Below are 6,709 nucleotides of genomic sequence, written 5' to 3'. Positions count from 1 at the left end.
AAAAGAGGAGAACAACGTATAGACTATTTTATTCAGCCTGCCCCATCAATATGGCCTACCAACAGAGAAGAAGGCCCAATATTATTACTATAGCTAGGCCACTTTATTATAGATAAAGAATAAAACTGGCCTCCTCCTCGTTTCTTTTTTCTTCAATTAGTTATTTTTAATATAAACATTCAGCATCCACCAGGCCGACTCACACTTTATTACATGCATGTTGCTTTTTTTAGAAACACACTTCAGACATAGATGCTCACATACATGCACATACACTCACCCCTATGAATGCACACACATCCTACCTCTATGAGGATTGAATCTTGAAATTGACGAAGTCACCACATGCATCTCGTCTGTCGACGGGAACGTCGCCTCCCACTCGAATGAATATTTCCGCCTTATGAGACACACGAGATGTCAAACCGGGGTTTGAATTCTGGTGGGCTGGGGGTACAACCACCGTTCTAACCACCCAACCTCAGGTTGGTTCTCTACATGCATGTTGCTTTTGGCATTCTTTTGTGCTCAATTGTCCGTGTACTTCCTTCCATTGAGTTCCATACGACAAAGTTGTTCTTCACTTATAGCTTACATTCACTAGATTCTCATGCACGATTAATATAACGATTTCTGAATCGTTTTTTCGGTGCGGAAGTTAGGAAACATGCGCCAAGGTTGCTAGAAGAAGAACACTATAGAGAAAGAATCTTACTAGAGGCGGGTTTCTTGTTGTGAGGTGCCGGGGATGAGACCGCATTGACCCAATTTGGAACAAATTCCTTATTAACTTGAAGACTTGAGTTTCGAGGCTTAAACATTCTGGAAAGCATTTGGAGAAAACAAGAAAGAATTACTTCTCTCAGATCAAGAGCCAACGTAGATAATCGTGATTTTATTGTACCGAACATGAGTTAATCTTCTACTCTTACCATTTTTTATCTTTTATTTTTCGCACATTTAATTGTTGGTTAATTTATCTTCTCATTTGCAACCGTGTTAACATTTGGAGGTGCAAGTATCTATTAGAACTACATTTTGTAAGTGTCGTGGCCTCTAAAGACCATGCTGCAATAATCTTATGCAGATGTTGCTTTTGTTGTTCTTTCCTTACTTCTATTGCTCTTGAAAAGAACCATCCTGTGTTAGTTAATGTAATATATTCCTAAATTCCTCCGATTGTATAGAACCGTTTGCTGCTTCGTTCGTAACTTCATGTGTTTTATCCTAATTTCAACCTATTAATTTTGTTTTGTAAAACCTAAAAAAAAGTTCTATATTTGCACACCTTATTTTCATCGTTGTTAAACTAACTGTAAATCAGCGTGAATTTTACGGGGTCGTGCGCCAAGGCGCACATCTAAATCTAGTCCATTTAGTACCTTGGGGATATGGAAGATGCCTCTTTACATTGTAAATAATGCATCAACACATGTCTATAGTAATAACATAAGGCATAAGGCTGGTTTATGAACTGTCTTACAAATGTGCCTCGTAAAACACCTCTAGGCACCCATTCCATAACTATGATAAAAAGGGTGAGCTAATATATTTGTATGGTGCATACAAAAATACATTGATTTACAAAAAAAAAAGTGTCTTGTTGGATTCTACGGTATTGCATTTAGAAAAAGTGTCTACGCTGGATTGTATGGTATTGTGATAGAAAAAATACACTGCTTTAAAAAAGAGTGTCTATACATTGTATTTAAAAATATAAAGGACTTCCGTAGGCGCTTGAGCTTCCAATATCACAGGATCAATCACATTGTCATACATTATGATGCGAGACACCACTCCAACAGCATCCCTATGGTGAGCAACATGTAGTTTTACCACCCCTCCAGATCCAGAAGAAGGCTCCCACCATGCTTGTTGTGCAGTTTTGCGAGGTTAAATAGCCAAACCTAAGACACCTGCATATTTTGACATTACCATTCTTGCTCCTTACCCGAGAGTCCAAGACGTTCTTCCGAGAAAAAACAATGTTCCAAAAGTCCACAAAGAATATGAAGCCGGGCTTGTTGTTAACCAAAGAGAAGGCCCATCACACTTTCGCCACGTTAGCTCTGGTGAAGAGTAGAGAGTATAGACGGGTCCTCCTGGAAATTGCTCGCTAGTGTGCGCGTGCTACCGAGTACCGGTTCGCTGAAGGGTTTTAGTTTGTGGGATAGGCTCATTTTCGTGTTCGAGGTATGTTTCTTTTCTGTTGTTTCCTTCGGACAGAACTTGTTCCTCCATTGTTCCTTTGTTCCTTCTTCTTTCTTCGCCGCTCATTCTGCTCCGGGAGGCGTCTCTCCTCGCCGCCACCACCGCTTCCGCGCCCCACTTTTCCGGCGTGTCTCCGCCACCGCGCCCCGCATTCCGGCGTGTCTCCTCCGCACGCCCGCTTTCGGCGTTTCTCCTCCGCTCGCCCACTTCTTGCGTTTCTCCTGCGGCCCCGCGTCCTGCGTCGCATTGTTTCCCGTCCCCGTCGAGCACCTCCACCGCGCTGCTTCCCGTCTCGCCGGAATTCTCGTTGCTTCCCGTCGCAGTTGGAATTGATTCTCCTTTTCTTCGCCGGTACCTATGGGAGGTTAGATTTCTATCATACTTGTTGCATATTAGGGTTCTAGTCGTTGTTTATGTATTGTTAATTAGGGTTCTAGCCGTTGTTTATGTATTTGCTTGCTTTCTACTAGGCGCAATTAGGCACTAATTATGGTGATTTTATGTTCTTAATATTCTCCTACCAAATCAGTAACTAAACCCATGTTCTATTCAGCACAGTATTGACTATGGTGTTCCAAGGGTATTCCATGTTAACAATGTTGACTTCAAGCTTGTTACTCAGTTTGATAGAATTCAATCTTCAGGGAGATTTGTTTTCGGAGCAATTGATGTAAGCCTTTCTTTCAATGTGCAGTTTAGGGAGAAGTCGTGTACTCCATACAGTAATCGTGAATTTAAAGAATTCTTGGAAAAGCAGTCCAAGAGGCAGCAGTTAGTATTGTCTTCGCTTGGTTATGGTTTAAATGTGCCAAGTTCAACTTGCCTATAGATTGTAGACTTAGGGTTTTGTGGAAGTAGAGGGCAAGTAGAAATCGAAGGTAGTTAGACGAACAAAGGCGCCTAACTAAAAAGAAACGGTGGCTAGGGTTTAACAATGATCGATCCTTTCTTCGACCTCCGCTTCGCCCTTATATAGGAGGCGAAACCAAGGCTTTTCGTGATGTACAAGTATACAAACATCGGGCCGTGATTGGGCCTTTCCATATGTTGCTACAAGTTTCCCTATATTGACTCTACTCCCTCAAACCGCATATCTTCGGCTTCATGGGCCTCCAAACCTTCGGGTCCATAGGCCTTCAACTCCTAAGATACCTGAAAACATAAACCACGGGTATACACGTGACATTCCCATTAGGCATACTCATGTCAGTTCCTCTTACATATTTTTTTACTATTATTTTCGGATATATTCTCTCTCATGCACCTTATTTTGTAGCATGTTTCTACATTTAAATACTTGAAGCTTTTTTACATGCAGATGTGTTTTTAGTTCTTTTCCTGCTTGCATCTTTATTGTCTAGTTTATTTTTGTGCAATTGGTATCTATGTTGCTTTAGTATATTTTCTCCTCTAGAGAATTTGTCGTAACTATCTTCATTTTTCCATTCAGGTACAGAAAATTGTTGGTTCTGTCATTAAATCACACAAAGAGAAGATTGCCGGTGATGTTACAAAAATTGCTCGAGAGAAGTTTTGATTTGATGTCCACATAAATTTCTCTGCAATTTCTGAGCACTGCCAGCCACCTCCAGCTGAGACGCCCTTCCAGCCACCTCCCGCTGAGACGCCCTTGATACGTCTCCGACGTATCGATAATTTCTTATGTTCTATGCCATATTATTGATGATACCTACATGTTTTATGCACACTTTATGTCATATTCGTGCATTTTCTGGAACTAACCTATTAACAAGATGCCGAAGTGCCAGTTCTCGTTTTCTCGCTGTTTTTGGTTTCGAAATCCTAGTAACGAAATATTCTCGGAATTGGACGAAACGAAGACCCGGGGCCCTATTTTTCCACGGAGCTTCCGGAAGACCGAAGAACACACGAAGTGGGGCCACGAGGTGGCCGAGGCTATAGGGCGGCGCGGCCCAAGCCCGGCCGCGCCGACCTATAGTGTGGGCCCCTCGTTAGCCCCCCGACTCTGCCCTTCCGCCTACTTAAAGCCTCCGTCGCGAAACCCCCGATGCGAAAAACCACGATACGGAAAACCTTGCCGAGACGCCGTCGCCGCCGATCCCATCTCGGGGATTCGGAGATCTCCTCCGGCACCCTGCCGGAGAGGGGATTCATCTCCCGGAGGACTCTACACCGCCATGGTCGCCTCCGGAGTGATGAGTGAGTAGTTCACCCCTGGACTATGGGTCCATAGCAGTAGCTAGATGGTTGTCTTCTCCTCATTGTGCTTCATTGTTGGATCTTGTGAGCTGCCTAACATGATCAAGATCATCTATCCGTAATTCTATATGTTGTGTTTGTCGGGATCCGATGGATAGAGAATACCATGTCATGTTAATTATCAAGTTATTATACATGTGTTATTTATGATCTTGCATGCTCTCCGTTTCTAGTAGAGGCTCGGCCAAGTTTTTACTTTTAACTCCAAGAGGGAGTACTTATGCTCGATAGTGGGTTCATGCCCGCATTGACACCTGGGGAGTGACGAAACCCCTAAGGTTGTGTTGTGCTTGTTGCCACTAGGGATAAAACATTGGCGCTATGTCCGAGGATGTAGTTGTTGATTACATTACGCACCATACTTAATGCAATTGTCTGTTGTTAGCAACTTAATACTGGAGGGGTTCGGATGATAACCTCGAAGGTGGACTTTTTAGGCATAGATGCGGTTGGATGGCGGTCTATGTACTTTTTCGTAATGCCCAATTAAATCTCACTATACTTATCATGTCATGTATGTGCATTGTTATGCCCTCTCTATTTGTCAATTGCCCGACCGTAATTTGTTCACCCAACATGCTTTTATCTTATGGGAGAGACACCTCTAGTGAACTATGGACCCCGGTCCATTCTTTAATACTTGAAATACAAATCTACTGCAATACTTGTTTTTACTTGTTTTCTCTGCAAACAATCATCTTCCACACAATACGGTTAATCCTTTGTTACAGCAAGCCGGTGAGATTGACAACCTCACTCGTTTCGTTGGGGCAAAGTACTTTGGTTGTGTTGTGCGGGTTCCACGTTGGCGCCGGAATCTCCGGTGTTGCGCCGCACTACATCCCGCCGCCATCAACCTTCAACGTGCTTCTTGGCTCCTCCTGGTTCGATAAACCTTGGTTTCTTTACGAGGGAAAACTTGCTGCTGTGCGCATCATACCTTCCTCTTGGGGTTGCCCAACGAACGTGTGAAATACACGCCATCAAGCATATTTTCTAGGCGCCGTTGCGGGGAGATCAAGACACGCTGCAAGGGGAGTCTCCACTTCTCAATCTCTTTACTTTGTTTTTGTCTTGCTTTATTTTATTTACTACTTTGTTTGCTGCATTATATCAAAACACAAAAAAATTAGTTGCTAGCTTTACTTTATTTGCTGTCTTGTTTACTATATCAAAAACACAAAAAAAATTAGTTTACTTGCATTTACTTTATCTAGTTTGCTTTATTTACTACTGCTAAAATGGCCAACCCTGAAAATACTAAGTTGTGTGACTTCACTAGCACAAATAATAATGATTTCTTATGCACACCTATTGCTCCACCTGCTACTACAGCAGAATTCTTTGAAATTAAACCTGCTTTACTTAATCTTGTTATGCGAGAGCAATTTTACAGTGTTAGTTCCGATGATGCTTGCTGCCCATCTCAATAATTTTGTTGAACTATGTGAAATGCAAAAATATAAAGATGTAGATGGTGACATTATAAAATTAAAATTGTTCCCTTTCTCATTAAGAGGAAGAGCTAAAGATTGGTTGCTATCTCTCGCCTAAGAATAGTATTAATTCCTGGACTAAATGCAAGGATGCTTTTATTGGTAGATATTATCCCCCTGCTAAAATTATATCTTTGAGGAGTAGCATAATGAATTTTAAACAATTGGATAATGAACATGTTGCTCAAGCTTGGGAAAGAATGAAATCTCTCGGTTAAAAATTGCCCAACCCATGGATCGACTACTTGGATGATCATCCAAACCTTCTATGCGAGACTAAATTTTTCTTCGCGGAATTTATTGGATTCAGCTGCTGGAGGTACCTTTATGTCCATCACTCTTGGTGAAGCAACAAAGCTTCTTGATAATATGATGGTTAATTACTCTGAATGGCACACGGAAAGAGCTCCACAAGGTAAGAAGGTAAATTCGTTGAAGAATCCTCTTCCTTGAATGATAAGGTTGATGCTATTATGTCTATGCTTGCGAATGATAGGACTAATGTTGATCCTAATAATGTTCCATTAGCTTCATTGGTTGCCCAAGAAGAACATGTTGATGTAAACTTCATTAAAAATAATAATTTCAACAACAATGCTTATCGGAACAATTCTGGTAATAACTATAGGCCATATCCTTATAATAATGGTAACGGTTATGCTAATTCTTATGGGAATTCTTACAACAATAATAGGAATACACCCCCTGGACTTGAAGCTATGCTTAAAGAATTTATTAGTACACAAACTGCCTTTAACAAA

Source organism: Lolium rigidum, chromosome 3 (assembly GCF_022539505.1).
Source record: "Lolium rigidum isolate FL_2022 chromosome 3, APGP_CSIRO_Lrig_0.1, whole genome shotgun sequence".
Classification (NCBI taxonomy): Eukaryota; Viridiplantae; Streptophyta; class Magnoliopsida; order Poales; family Poaceae; genus Lolium; species Lolium rigidum.
Note: the sequence above shows the minus strand (reverse complement) of the source record.